The following is a 16,304-nucleotide window of genomic DNA, read 5'->3' as shown; positions in this document are numbered from 1 at the left end:
TTAGGATAGCCGCACGTTGATATTATTGTTAAAGCGTGAAGGATGGGGCTGCTTTTGAAGATGCTGGGTTTTTTACTTATGCCATAATTCATCCAATTTTCCTGTCTGCTGTCATCAAATAATGTGCCTGTTGGCTGGGTCAGTACAACTGACATCCAGTTGGAATCTTTTAGAACGACTTTTGTATTTCAGTAAGACTTAAATATTACTGAGCTGTTTGAGGTATCCGATTTAAGAAAAATTTGACTGACAATTCAATGTTTTAATTATATTACTGTAATACTAGGATTATATTTTTATATTCATGAAAATGATATGAAGCAGTGGCCAGATTTCAATCAAAATACTAATCATGTCCTTAACACTGTGGTCTTCTAATTAGCATTGCGACAACCAAGTTGTGCTTTTATTCATTTTACAAAATTGTTTCTTTGTGTCTGAGGGAGGTTACGTCAGTAGGAGAGATGGCGTGACAATTATCCTGTCACAAATATTCTCTCTCTGTAGTGATTTTCACATTGTATTTTTAAAACTTTTTTTTAGTGTTTATTTATTTTTGAGAGAGAGAGATAGAGCACGAGCAGGGGAGGGGCAGAGAGAGAGGGAGACACAGAATCCAAAGCAGGCTCCAGGATCTGAGCTGTCAACACCGAGCCCGACCGGGGCTCGAACCCATGAACCATGAGATCACGACCTGAGCCGAAGTCAGACACTCAACCTACTGAGCCACACAGGCGCTCCTGCATTGTATTCTGTAATACCAAAATTTGTTAAGTACAAGTAGTTCAGCAGAATTTTCTCTGAAACTTGACATTCATCAGATTCCCACATAACTTCTTGATTCATTCATAGGTAATGATGCAAATTCATTAGCTTCTCCTTGTGCTTCATTTTTTTTTTACTATTTCACACAATTTTTCATAGAAACAGTGTTTGATCTGAGAACATCTGCAGCAGTTGGAAACATTTTTCCAGTACTTAACTTATTAGTGCCTGCTATTGTATTGTATCAGCTGTCACAGTTCTTAGTATCAGGATACACACACACATCAGTTTTGTCTATGCATTGGAAGCCTTGACTGGAATTAATAATGAACTGGCTATTTCGGTATCATACTTAAAGCTTTCTGACTTAAGCATCAAATCCTGCCAATTACTTGTTCCGCTATCACTTTAAAATTAAAACTCTAAACTCACTTTTCCCAGCACACCAGCAGCTATCAGCAGTAACTTAATTCATTGACTGCCTTCTACCTAGAGGCCCTTAAATTCATAATCTCATTTAATCCTTACACTAAACGTATATGTTAAACACTATGAAATTGAAACTCAAAGAGGCTAAATCACTTTCTAAAAGTCACAAACAAATCTAAGTTGCAAAACAGGCTCAGTATCATGATTGAGTCCTAAAGCCATGACATTGCTGCCCTCCCGAACCTTCCCATTGGCCCTTCCCTATCGGTTGTAGTAACTTCAGGGTAACAGGGCAGTTGTTGTACCTTACCTTGTTTGACTCCTTGCGTGTGTCCTAGATTGTATCTTCCAGTTTTCTGTACTTTTGCCCTCCCTTAGAGATTTATGTCTCCTTTTAATGAAACACATGCTTTCTTAATATGATGTCTAATTGTAAGGAACAAAAAGTATCCCAACTATAAAATATGTTTTGATTCACATAAAAGATTTAATTATTTTGTTCACATGAGAATCATTCCCCTGTAATTTCTGATTCCCAAAACTAGACCGGAACCCACTCGAAGGGGTTTTCACTTGAAAAGTTTGAGAAAATTTGAACACCAAAATAAATAAGGGCAATCATAGATTATAGCCAATTCAATAAAATAAGAATTGTGAGTCCATATTGACAATAGATTAACAATTAACTAAGTAAGTAAATAAATGTATATGGAGAAAAGAAAGTGTTTCCTTGTAGATAAGATGCCAAATAATGTAATGGATGATGATACTTATAAAAATAGATGCTGCATTTAAGGGAAAGTTTTGATAATATTTACCTGAACTTATAGTATTGTCAACAAATTCCTTATTACTTACACAAAGAAAAAATACTAACTATGAAGAAACCAGATTAACCAAGAGATCAAAATTAACAGCACCATGGGGCGCCTGGGTGGCGCAGTCGGTTAAGCGTCCGACTTCAGCTCAGGTCACAATCTCGCGGTCCGTGAGTTCGAGCCCCGCATTGGGCTCTGGGCTGATGGCTCAGAGCCTGGAGCCTCCTTCCGATTCTGTGTCTCCCTCTCTCTCTGCCCCTTCCCCGTTCGTGCTCTGTCTCTCTCTGTCTCAAAAATAAATAAATGTTAAAAAAAAAATTAACAGCACCAGTAAGGGGGCAAACAGATTCCATGTGCCTCCAGCTATGATACATTGAAAAGAACATAATATCAATTATATAGTTTCAAACAGTTCATCACATGAATATAATCGTATCATAGGGAAATCAAAGAAAACCAAAGTAAGAGATATTCTAGAACAAATATCTGCAAACTCTTTTGATAATGGGTCAGTAGAGAATATTTTAGGTTTGAAGCATTTTATGGAGTTTTTAAAGAGTTTTTTTTTTTTAAATCTGACTTTTATCACATTTTTTTTTCTGTTTTGTTTTTAAACCCTTTAAAAATACAGAACCCATTACTAGTTCTAGGGCTGTAGAAAAACAGGCCAACGTCTGAATTAGGCTTGTAGGATGTAGTTTGTCAATCCCTGTCCTAGAGACAAACTCCTATATTCTTCAAAAATAATGACTTGAAAGACTAAGAAAGGCTGAGGTGCTGTTTCAGGTCATGGGAAACTAAGAAGACATGATAACTAAATGTAATACATAGGTTCTGGGCTAGATGGTCACTGCAAAAAAAAAATGCTGTAAAGGCTTATTGAGGCAGTTGATGGAGCTAGAATATGAATTACAGATTATAAAAAGCATAATATCAATGTTAAATTTCCTATTTTTAAAAAGTGCACTGTAGATATGTGGGAGAATATTATTGCTCTTAGTCAATATACACTAAGTTTTATGGGGCAGATGGACAAGATATATGCAGCATACTCTCGTGTTGTGTGTATTTATGCGCACGTATGCACACATGTATACACATCCATACACATACAGCGAATGAAAGCAAATGTGAGTGTGGCAGCTGTGTAGAGGGTATTGCCATCAGTGGATTCTAAAAGGACACCCAAGATTTCCACCCCCTGCTGCACACATCCCGTATAACCCCTTTTACTGAGTGTGAGTGGCGCTATGAGGTCACTCCATGATTAGATTATGCTATCTGGCAAAGGTGAAGAGATGTTGCAAATGCAGTTAAGATCTCAAATCAGTTGGCTTCAGTTCATCAAAAGTGGATCATCCTGAGTGGGTCTGATCTCCACAGATGAACCCTGTAAAAGAGAGTCTAGGTGTCAGAGACACCCTTCCACTGGCTTTGAGGAATCGAGCGGCTGAGTTATGAGAGGGTCCGTGAGAAGTCCACCTGGCGAGGAATGGCAGATGACCTCTTGGAGCCAAGAGTGACTTTTAGCTGCTAGCCATCAAGAAAACAGGAGCTCTTTTAGCTGCAAGATACCAGATTCTGCCAATGACCAGGTGAGGGTGGGAGATGATCCCCAACTCCAGAAAGGAGTGGTACCTAACACCTTGACTGAGAGACTCTGAGCAGAAACCAGCCAAGCCATATTCCTGGACTCCTGACTCACGTAAGTTGTGAGATAACACATACACACTGTTTTAAGCTAGGTGTGTACTAATTTGTTACCCAGCATAGAAAACTAATGCGGGTAAACAGAGACTCTTTGTATAATCCTCGTGTGATTTCTATACATTTGAAACTCTTTCTATAGAAAAACATTTTTGAAACACCTTGCCCATCTCTGCACAACTTTTTCTTTTGTCCTGCTTAGAGGGTCACAGGCTAATCAGCATAATCATGATCTCAAACTTTCCATTTCAGTAGCTCAAATAAGAATGCAGAATAAGGGGCACCTGGATGGCTCAGCAACCGATGGCTCGGTTAAGCATTCAACTCTTGACTTCAGCTCGGGTCATGACCTCATGGTTTATGAGATGGAGCCCCACAGGCAGGCTCTGAGCTGACAGTATGGAGCCTGCTTAGGATTCTCTCTCCCTCTCTCTCTACCCCTCTCTCCCTTCCTCCCTCCCTCTCTCTCTGTCTCAAAATAAATAAATAAACTTAAAAAGAAGACTGGAGAATAACAATAGTAACATGGCCATTAAATGTCCTTGAAATCTTTTATTGTTTTGCTATTAATGTAAATATTGCAGTAAAGTATAACGGAACTGTTTATTTTAATATGTTAATTAAAGCTTGTACTTTCTGGCCATAATGAAGAAAGAAGAATTGGATTTTCCTCCTGCCATAAACAACTAGAAAACTGGACAATGTAAGAAATAGTGACTTTTAAACACTAGAAAGCAAGAAGTGAATAATTGTAATCCCTAAGAGAACAGGAAAAAAAATGAAACGAGCCATAAAATCATCCCATATTTCTATCTTTTTGCATTTACTAAGTTACATCTCAGATTGGGAGATCTTACGCAGAGCACAGAGGTTCTAGTGAATCATAGAGACTGAGATAGAAGTTGAGAGTGGCTGAAATGGCCAGAAAAATGAGCAGAATGTCAGAGAGGAGGAAGTTATGCAGAAATGCTCCCTGAAACTTCATAGGTTACCTTGAGTTTATTTACTGAATTCTAGGCTTATACATTTAGAAGGCTGGGAGAATAACTGGGGAACCCCAAGCTAAACAATTCTGGAAGGTCCCAGAAACCTGGGAGATGATGGGGCTCTGATAAAGCAAAGCTGACAGACCATGTCAAGTAGCCAATGCATTTAGTAGATAATCCCAAATGGTCAAGTCATAATAGATGGCAATATCGTGATTGTATTTTGACCTTGTATACAGTGACCTTGTTAAACCCACTTTTTAGTTTTAGAAATACTTTTTGTAAAATCGCTAGAATTTTCTACATAGACAATGTTTTTTTTTAATGTGCAAATAAAGACCATTTCAAATCTTTAAGCTCTTAACCACAATAGTAGAGCTAAACCTTAATCTGTATAAAAGATAACTTCCATAGGACTTGACAATGAATGTTTAAAATATGCACCAGAGTAAGAGAAACAAAACTGTAGTGAATGCTGGATGTGGTATTGGAAAACGCTTATTGTAAATCTGATTTTACCATATACTAAATATGTGAAAAAATGAAAAGGCATTTAACTACTCTGAGTTTTATTCCAATTTATAAACGAGGAAACTAATACTTAATCCACAGAACTATTGTGAGAATTGAATAAGAAAATATACACATAAGAGCTTTGTAAATCATAAGATTAATATAAATATTTAGCACTTTCATTTTTTGTAAAGCTCAGCAAGAGAAAAAATGTAGCCTTAAAAAAAATAAAATTAAAATACTTTAAATAAAAATTTTCAAATAAGAGCCACTCTTTAGAAAGGACAGTATTACTGGGATTTATTTTTAGGTTTTTGTTGTTGTCTTTTTGATATAAGTAATACATAAATATAATAGATTCATTTTTTAAATGTTAGTAATATAGAGTGGATATTTTAAAATAAAACTGCCAATTAACCAGTAAAAAATTCTGTTGATGCTTCTGTTGATAGTTTATACACACACATGCACACAGAGGGAGAGAGATATGTACATATGTATAGATTTTACCTTAAAATGGACTGCTATTTTATAAATACTTTCAGGATACTGTTGAAGTTTCTTGATCGTATATATGTTTCTTAAGTATCTTCATATTCAATATTACCTCTTACCATTTTGATACTTTACGTATTTTTCCCGTTACCCTTTTTGGACTCAAGAAACCTACACTGTCACTTCTTTCTATGATGTTTTAGTATCTTTATGAAATCAAAGGTATTCAGTTATAAAATGTGGGTAATTTGTTTGGAAAGTACTCCCATTGTAGTAGTGACTACAAGTGTTTATATGAAAACTATCATGAACACGATTTACAGGTAAATTTGCTAGGTGTCTGTATGAAATATTATATTTTTCAGGTTTTATTTAAATTCCAAGTGGTTAACAAACAGTGTAATGTTAGTTTCAGTGTAGAATTTAGTGCTTCATCACTTACATACAACACCCAGTGCTCATCACAAGTGCTCTCCTTAATCCCCATCACCTACTTAACCTATCCGCCACCCACCTCCCCTCCAGTAACCATCAGTGTCCTGTTGAGAGTCTGTTTCCAGGTTTGCCTCTTCCCCCTGCCCCCCACTATGTTCATTTGTTTTGTTTCTTAAATTCCACATATGAATGAAATCATATGGTATTTGTCCTTCCCTGTCCGACTTCTTTCGCTTAGCATAATACTCCCCAGTCCATCTGTGTTGTTGTAAGCGGCAAGATTTCATTTCTTTATTATGACGGAGTAATACTCTATTGTGTAAATATACCATATCTTCTTTATCCATCTATCCAATGGACATCTGGGCTGCTTCCATATTTTGGCTATTGTAAATGATGCTGCATAGTAGTACATGTATCTTTTCAAACTGATGTTTCTGTATTCTTTGGGTAAGTCCCTTGTAGTGGAATTACTGGAATATATGGTAATTCTTTCTTTAATTTTTTGAGGAAACTCTCTACTGTTTTCCACAGTGGCTGCACCACTTTGCATTCCCACCAACGGTACACGAGTGTTCCCCTTTCTCCTCATTCTTGCCAATACCAATTGTTTGCCGTGTTGTTAATTTTAGCTATTATGATAAGTGTAAGATGATATCTCACTGTAGTTTTGATTTGCATTTCTCTGATGAAGAGTGATGTTGAGCATCTTTTCATGGGTCTGTTTGCCAATCTGTATGTCTTTGGAGAAATATCCGTTCATGTCTTCTGCCAGTTTTTTAATTGGATTAGGGGTTTTTTTGGTGTTGAGTTTTATAACTTCTTTATGTATTTTGGATAGGAACCCTTTATCAGATATGTCATTTGCACGTATCTTCTCTCATGCAGTAGGTTGTCTTTTAGTCCTGTTGATTGTTTCCTTCACTGTGCAGAGCTCTTTATTTTTGAAGTAATCCCCAAATTTTGTTTTTGCTTTTGTTGTCCTTGCCTCTTGAGACATACCTAGAAAAATGTTGTAACTGCCAAAGACAGAGAAATTACTGCCTGTGCTCTCTTCTAGGATTTTTGTGGTTTTCAGGTCTCACATTTAGGTCTTTAATCTATTTGGAGTTTATTTTTTTGTATGGTGTGAGAAAGTGGTCTAGTTTCATTCTTTCGTATGTGGCCATCCAGTGTCCCCAACACCGTTTGTTGAAAAGACTGTCTTTCCCATGCATATTCTTGTCTCCTTTTATCAAAGATTAATTGATCATATAATCATGGGCTTATTTCTAGACTCTCTATTCTGTTCCAATATCTATTATTGTGGTAGTTCCATACTGTTTAGATTACTACAGCTTTGTAGTATATCTTGATATCTAGGTTTAGGATAACTTCAGCTTGTTCTTCTTTCTTAAGATTGCTCTGGTTATTCAGGGTCTTTTGTGGTTCCATACAAATTTTAGGATAATTTGTTCTAGCTCTTTGAAAAATGCCATTGGTATTTTGATAGGAATTGCATTAGATCTGTAGATTACTTTGGGTACTATGACATGTTAATAATATTTATTTCTTCCAAGCCAGGAGAGTGAAATATCTTTCCTTTTATTTGTGTCATCATCTGTTTCTTTCATCAGTGTTTCACAGTTTTCAGAGTCCAGGTTTTCAGCTCCTTGGTTAATTTCATTCCTAGGTATTTTATTCTTTTTGGTGCAATTGTAAATGGGAATGTTTTCTTAGTTTCACCTTCTGATACTTCATTTTTAGTACAGAAATTCAATGGATTTCTGTGTATTGATTTTGTATCGTGACACCTTGCTGAATTCATTTATCAGTTCTAGAAGTGTTTTGTTGGAGTCTTTCAGGGTTTCTGTATACAGTAGCAAGTCATCTGCGAATAATGAATGTTTTCCTGCTTCCCTATCAATTTAAATACTTTTATTTCTTTTTCTTGTGTGATTGCTGTGGCTGTGATGTCAGCACTATGTTGAATAAAGGTGGTAAGAGTGGACATCTTTGTCTTGTTTCTGATCTTAAAGGAAAAGCTCTCAGTTTTTAATCATTCAGTATGATGTTAGCTGTGAGTTTTTCTTATATGGCCTTTACTATGTTGAGATATGTTCCCTCTAGATCCAGGAGGTACAGAGAACCCCCAACAAAATCAACTGTTCCCTCTAACCCTACTTTGTTGAGTGTTCTTACTATGAATGGATGTTGTACTTTGTCAAATGTTTTTTCTGTGCCAATGGAAATGATCATATGGCTTTTTCCTTTTCTCTGTTGATGTGATGTATCATGTTGATCAATTTGTGGATATTGAACCACTCCTGCAACCCAGGATTAAATCCCACTTGATTGCGGTGATGATTTTTTTTTTGTTTAATTTGAGAGAGAGAGAAAGAGAGAGCGAATTTCAAAAAGACTCCATATTCAGCGTGGAGCCCAATGTGGGACTTGATCTCATGACCCTGGGACCATGACCTGACCCAAAATCAAGAGTTGGGCAGTCACCCAACTAAGCCACCCAGGTGCCCCAATGAATGATTTTTTTAAATGTATTGTTGGATTCGGTTTGCTAATATTTTGTTGAGGATTTTTTGCATCAGTGTTCATCAGAGACACTGGTCTGTAGATGTCTTTTTTGGCAGTGTTTTTATCTGGCTTTGGTATCAGGAAAGTGCTGGCTTTATAGAATGGATTTGGAAGTTTTCCTTCCCCTTCCTTTTTTGGAATAGTTTGAGAAGAAGAGGTATTAACCCTTCTTTAAATGTTTGGTAGAATTCCCTTCTGAAGCCATGTGGTCCTGGACTTTTGTTTGTAAAGAGATTTTTCATTGCTGATTCAATTTCATTGCTGGTAATCCATCTGTTCAAATTTTCTGTTTCTTCCTGACTGAGTTTTGGGAGGTTATATTTTCTAGGAATTGATCCATGTTTTCTAGATTGTCCAATTTGTTGAAATAATTTTTCATAATATTCTCTTTTACTCCTTTGTATTTCTCTGGTGTTGGTTCTCTTTCATTTCTAATTTTTTTATTTGAATCTTCTTTCCCTCATGTGCGCACACTCTCTCTCCCCCCCTTTTTTTGATGAGGCTGGCTCAAGGTTTATTAAGTTTGTTGATCCTTTCAAAGAAGCAGCTCCTGGTTTCATTGATCTGTTCTATTTTTTGTGGGTTTTTTTTGTTTTTTGTTTTTTGGTTTTTTGTTTTTTAGTTTCTATTTCATTTATTTCTGCTCTAAGCTTTATTTCCTTCCTTCTACTGGTTTGGGGTTCAGTTTGTTCTTCTCTTTCTAGCTCCTTTAGGTATAAGATGAGGTTGTTTATTTGAGATTTTTCTTGATTCTTGGTAGGGACCTGTGTTGCTATAAACTTCTCATATTTCTCTCCTAGAACCACTTTTGCTGCATCCCAAAGATTTTGAATCTTTGTGTTTTCACTTTTATTTGTCTTCATGTATTTTTGATTTCCTCTTTGATTTCTTGGTTGACCCATTTGTTGTTTAGAAGCATGTTTTTTAACCTCAATGTATTTTTGTTCTTTCCAGATTTTTCCTTGTGGTTGATTTCTAGTTTCATAGCATTTTTTTTTGTCTATTCCATCACCCTATGTCTTTTGATGAGAGCATTTATTCTAGTTACATTCAAAGTAATTATTGATAGGTCCGTACTTACTGCCATTTTGTTGCTTGTTTTATGGTTGCTTTTGTAGTTCTTCCCTGTTCCTTTACTCCCTTGCTCTCTTCTCTCATGTTCTTTAGTGTTCTTTAGTGATATGCTTGGATTCCTTTCTGTTTATTTTTACATATCTTACCAGTTTTGATTTGTGGTTACTGTTACATATATGTTTCTAGGAATTCATCCATTTTTTCTAGATTGTCCAATTTGTTGAAATAATTTTTCATAATATTCTCTTTTAATCCTTTGTATTTCTCTGGTGTTGGTTATTTCTCTTCTTTCATTTCTGAAAGAAATATATATATATATATATATATATATATATATATATATATATATATAAAACATACATAGAGCAGTCTATATTAAGTTGATGGTCACTTAAGTTTGAACCCATTCTTTACTCTTCTCCTCTCCCCCTACATTTTAGGTATATGGTGTCATACTTTACAACCTTTTATTTTGTGAGTCCTTTGAATGATTTTTATAGATATACTTTATATAAATACATTTCTGTTGTTTTGTTTGTTTGTTTTATTGCTTTGGTGCTTCTTACTTTTTTTACTCCAACTTGTGGTGTTTCCTTTCCACTCAAAGAGTCCCCTTTAATATTAACATTTCTCGTAGGCCTGGTTTAGTGGTGATGAATTCCTTGAACTTATGCTTGACTGGGAAACTCTATCTCTCTTTCTATTCTGAATGATAGCCTTGCTGGATAGCGTATTCTCAGCTATAGATTCTTTTTCTTTCATTCCTTTGAATATATCATACCACTCCCTTCTGGTCTGTAAAGTGTCTGTTGCAAAACCAGCTGATAGCCAAGTGAGGTTTCCCTGTATATGACTGTTTTATTTTTTTTCCCTCTTGCTTCTTTTAAATTATTTATCACTACTTTTTGCTATTTTAATTATTATGTGTCGCGGTGTGGACCTTCCTGAGTTGATTTTGTTGGGGGTTCTCTGTACCTTCTGGGTCTGGATTTCTGTTTTCTTCATCAGAGTTGGGAGATTTTCAGCTATTATTTCTGCAAATAAGTTTTCTGCCCCCTTTTCTCTCTCTAATCATTCTGGGATGCCTATAATGTGAACATTATTATGCTTAATGATGTCACTGAGTTCCCTAAGTCTATTTTCACTTTTTATTACTATTTTTTTCTCTCTCCTATTCAGCTTAACTGCTTTCCATTACAATGTTCTCTAGGTCACTGATCCATTCTTCTGCTTCCTCTAGTCTGACATTTATTCCACTGGTGTTTTGTTTGTTTGTTTCAATTTTAGTTATTGAGTTCTTCATCTCTGATTGGTTCTTTTTCATTTGGTTAAGGGCCTCATTGTGGTCCTCCACTATTTTCTCAACTTCAGTAAGTATCTTTATGACCATTACTTTAAATTTCCAATCAGGCATATTACTTATCTCTGTTTCATTTAGCTCTCTTGCTGTGATTTTGTCCTTTTGTTTCATTTGGGACATATCCCACTGTCCCCTCATTTTGTCTAATTCTCTGTGTCTATTTCTATGTGTTAGGAAAGTCAGCTATGATTTCTACTCTTGAAAGTATTGGCGGGGCGCCTGAGTGGCTCAGTCAGTTAAGCGACCGACTTCGGCTTGGGTCATGATCTCGCGGTCCGTGAGTTCGAGCCCCACGTCGAGCTCTGTGCTGACAGCTCAGAGCCTGGAGCCTATTTTAGATTCTGTGTCTCCCTCTCTCTGACCCTCCCCCATTCATGCTCTGTCTCTCTCTGTCTCAAAAATGAATAAACGTTAAAAAAAAAAGTATTGACTTTATGAAGAAGAGGTCCTGTAGTGTCCTGTAGTGTAGTGTCCCCTTTTCACCAGAAACTGGGACTTCAAGGGTTTCTCTCACATGTGTTCTATGTGCACTACTGTTGAGGGTGAGCTTCTTTGGCCTTCAGTCCAGTAGTCTGCAATGGCTCTCATTTCCTTTTGTGGGCAGGGTTTGGTCCCTGTGTTATCAGTGGGCTAGTCTGTGGCAGCTTTGGGCTTGAGTTCAGTCAAATCAGGCATTTGCCCAGAGATACAGCAGTACCAAATACAGGGCTGTTTTCCTGTGTTGTCCCTGATGAGCTTGCATTGACTGCTGGGGCCTGCTGTCAGACCAGATCTCTGTCCCCCAGCCCACTACTGGAACCACAGTCAGACTGGTGTGTGTTTATCTTCCCCTCTTCCTGGGGCAAGAAGCAGTTTGGAATGGTGTTGGCCCCTATTGGGGCTGCTTGCACACCACTAGGCTTGTGTCACTGCTTTGGATGGGATCTGGCCAAGGGTGTATTAAAAGAGGCAGGTTCACAAGAGAACCCAGGAGCAGGGTGTGCAGTCTTAGCCAAGTTTGAGTAGGTCGGCTGTGAGAGAAGACCTGGAGCCTCCTTGAAAAAAAAAAAGACAAAAAACAAAACAAAACAAAAAACTCCTGCAGAGGGTTGAAGGGCCTGGAACCACAGAAGAACATGGGGGTGGGGCATGCCTTTAGCAAGCTAGGTGGAGAGTGTTGGTGCTCTGCTGGTTCCCACATGTGTCCATGTATCTAGGTTTCCTCTTCCTCAGTAGAAGAGGAAAATGGTGGCCTAGCTCATTTGTTTCTGGAGAAGTTTCCCCAAGATCCCTGCCCCCCCAGCTCATGCTCTGAGATTAGTAAACAAATCTCCCTCCTGTATACCATTCTTGTTTTTCAAACTGCTGCTTCTATGCTGCATCTTTATGGGACTGTTTGGTGAGCTGTCTCTTTGAGAGTGGGGATTTAGTGCCGTCCTGGCTCTCTCAGAATTGATTCCACTGATTTTAAAGTTCCAGGTGTTACGCCCCTCTAATTTTAATGTGTTATGTCCCCTCTGGTTTTCAAAGTCAAATGTTATGGGGATTTGTCTTCCCTGTGTGGGTTTCCTGTTCCTGGGGGGCTTGGTGTCACCTTCTGGTTCTCTTCCTTTTCCTCACCTTCAGTTTCCCTCCCCCTCTCAGACAGTCCTTGGTTTCAGAAAGTCTTTATTCCTCTTCCAGTTATAAATATATTGTTGATGAATATAGAATCATGGCTGGATTTTTTTAACCCTTTTCAGTCGACTATTTCTTTCTTTGGTCTTCTGATACGAATGGTGTTCGAGAAAATGTCTATCGTAAATATCTTTGTTCTTATGGGTGTAACATACTGACTGTTGTGAAGCTATCCTGTTTGTCTTTTTGGTACAGTAGAATGAAGAAAATGTGACAAAGTTTGTGTTTGTTTTTTTGTCTATTTTGGTATTTATCCTGTTTGGTGCTCTTTGAGCTTTTTGCATCTGTAGATTGTTATCTGTTATTTAACTTGGAAAATTATTAGCCATTATTTCTTTAAATACTTCTTTTGCCCCATTTTCTTTTCTTCCGGGATGCCAACTACATTTATGCCAGCAAACCTTATATTTCATATAGTTTATGAATATTCTGTTCTAATTTTTCTATTGTTGTTTTATTTCTTAAACTGTGTTTTCCTCTGTTTCAGTTTGAGTAATTTATACTGACTTATCTCCATATTTACGGATTTCTTTTTACCTCAGCTGTGTCACATCTACTAATGAGCCCATTTTTTAATCTGTGTTATTGTGTTTTTAATTTTTAACAGTTCTACTTGATATTTTCCACATAGTGTCCATATCTGCTAAAATTACCTATCTGATCTTCGCTGTAGTCTATCTTTTCTATTAGAGCTTGGTAATGGGCATTCCTTTACTTCTGCTAAGCCTTTATTTGGGTATGTTAGTCAATACAGTGAGGAGTTGAGTTGGGTTTGAGATTTGTCATTGCTGTGGTACTCTCAGTACACATAGATTCCAGAATTTTCTGGAGATATGTATGTTAAGGAGAGGGTCTGATTTGCTGGAGAGCAGGGTGGGGATTAGGGTGTGGTTAGTGAGGCATTTGTCTCAGGTGTAAAATCTAAGGGCATGCTAAAAACTCAGTCATCAAGATAAGTAATATTTTAATTCAGTATTTAAGAAATTAAATTAATGGGAAAAAAGCCATGATCAACAAATATCAAACTTTAAAATCAAGACAGGTTTTCGTTGTGTGTTTTGCTACAATATGTTACTGTCTGTGGGAACAGCCTGTGGTTTCCAGGCCTTGCCTCCTTGCTGGGCAGGTTAATGAACATTGACCTAGGTGTGCAAACTCACTGGGTAACTTGGTTATGTGTATTGAGTGTTGGGCTTTATTCACTTTTTTCACTTGGTTCACAATATGAAAGGGTATTTTGATGAGTGTGAATAGAAACACATTTTATTTTTCTTTTGCCTTAGGCTCCAATATGGTTTGTCACGGACTTCCAGCAGATTTCTCTCAATAGTTTCCCTGTGCTCAGCTTTAGGTCGCCCATTTGTGCTATTCTAGGAGTGTCTCTCTCTATGCTTCTGTAACTCTCCCAGAAATATTTCACTGTTACTTGTTACTTACTGCTCATTAGCTTGCTTGGAGCAAGAGAAGGAGTTAAGCCTCAGTCCTAAGTAGGTACTGTATCCCTGACTCGGGAGTGTGGTTGCTTACTGGTCTCCTTCTCCAACTCTGGGCTTTGCTCCTGTCCCTGTCCCTCAGCCAGGGAGAGAGAATATTTTTTTCTCTTTTTTGTCTCATCAGTGGGTTCACAGCAGTGCTCTAAAGATGATGGTTTTTGTTGCCCTTTCCCCAGACGTTTAATGCTTTGGTGCTTAAAATAGGACAGAAGGATTTGAGCAGGACTTTATGCCTCTCAGGCCTGCACCAGGAGGGATGAGATGCCTTCTCAGAACTTACTCAGTGAGGTCCAGTGAAAAGAGCTTTTAAGTGGGTGAAAACTTTCCCTATATCTGCATTTCCCAGGGACTCCACACTCTCATCAGCCGTACTCAGCATCCACCAATTGGTGAACAACTGTAGCTGAATTCTTTGCATCAGTGTCTGGCTGTATCTGTCCCAGTTAAACAGGTGCCTCTAATCTATCTCTCCCTGTACGTACTTGTCTTTCCTTAGATTTTGAGCTAGTTCATTACCTTGTAACCTCAGCTTTATGATGAATTCAAGAGAAATTGAGAACTTTGCAATTTGTCATTTGTTGTTGTTATAAGGGTAGAAATGATGCTCTTTCCAGCTGTCTACAATCAAATAGAAACCATAGTCCTATAGACATTTAAAATTTTTTGTCTCTTCCTAACCTCTCCCAAATTCATACTGAAGGCATACATCTTAGTTTATTTCTTATATCACTTACACCGTTAGTTTGACATTTTATCATGCATTTATTACACTTTTTGTTGCTACTTATAAAAAGAAACATTTTCTTAACTTTTCACATAGTTGTAAATATACAGATACTAAAAAAAACTTATGTCCTTTAAAATTTTTTTTCAAATGAATACATAATTTTAAACTGGAATGCCACCAATTAATGTATAATGAAAAATATGAATGTAAGCAGGCTGGAAATTTGTGTGGAATGGTCAGTTTATTCTCTCCCAGTCTATAAAAGGAGCCAATTCTAGTCAGAAGTGTATCTGCTGAACTGAAACTGAAGGAAGAAGTTATTTGAAAGATCTCAGTGGCTCTAATAGCTGTATTGACTCATTAAATGCTGGAGTCTCCCATTTGGGGCTTCCTCTCCCAAATCAGAAGCCAACTAATCTAAATTATTGTTATGTGGCGGCGGCTTCTTCTTCTTCTTCTTCTTCTTCTTCTTCTTCTTCTTCTTCTTCTTCTTAAGATTTCAGGAAGTATATATTCAGTATGAGGAGAGACTGTGTTAAAAAAAAAAAAGTAAAGGGAACTTTTTTCAGGATTCTTAGTTGTGATCATGGTATGCATTGGTTGTTACCCCATTGATTTTGTAGTTTCTTAGTCTTTTCCTTGACATGTCTTCAGAAAATCTCTTGTGTTATTCATATAGATGGCTAATCCCATACATTAGTGGGTTTCATTTGTTTCCCAGTTTTGTAGAGATTCATTTAGTGGATATTCTTTTCTGTAGTGATTATTACCCTGACCCACCTCCCCGAACGCATTTTGAAAATCCTGGATACTGGGGAAGGTTATGCATGTGCGATGGTATATGGGAAATATATTTCCTGTAGCTTCCTCACAATTTTGCAGTGAATCTAAAACTGCCCTAAATAATTAAGTCTGTTTTTATTTCATAGAATATTTCTGAAGGTACAGTTCAAATAATTTTCACCTTTTAAGACTTCTGATGATTATTCGATACATTTAAAATTCCAAAGAACTATGCATCTCCAAATGTGTTTCCGTACTTGATTCTTTGTACCTGCATCTCATTAGATTTTATCTCATAATATTTATCCATTTGGATGACTCTTATTCTGAGATTGTACTTTCTTCTGGATAATACAATATATGGTTTCCTTTCTCTTCTCTCAGCATTAATCTATTGTATCCCTTCATAGTTTGGGGTTTCATTATGCATGTCAGGCTGTCAAATTTTTGACATCGCTGAAGTTGAGAATTCCTTTACGAGTTGTTATGGTG

The 16,304-nt window shown here is 37.0% G+C and overlaps 1 long non-coding RNA gene across 1 annotated transcript in view; it reads left to right on the top strand.

Moving 5' to 3' along the window:
• LOC128312356 (uncharacterized) overlaps positions 1-16,304 on the top strand; it is a 270,433-nt gene that overhangs the window by 24,408 nt on the left and 229,721 nt on the right. The window lies entirely within an intron of this gene.

The sequence above is a fragment of the Acinonyx jubatus genome, chromosome D3 (assembly GCF_027475565.1).
Source record: "Acinonyx jubatus isolate Ajub_Pintada_27869175 chromosome D3, VMU_Ajub_asm_v1.0, whole genome shotgun sequence".
NCBI lineage: Eukaryota > Metazoa > Chordata > Mammalia > Carnivora > Felidae > Acinonyx > Acinonyx jubatus.
Note: the sequence above shows the minus strand (reverse complement) of the source record. Positions and strands in the feature narration are given on the sequence as shown.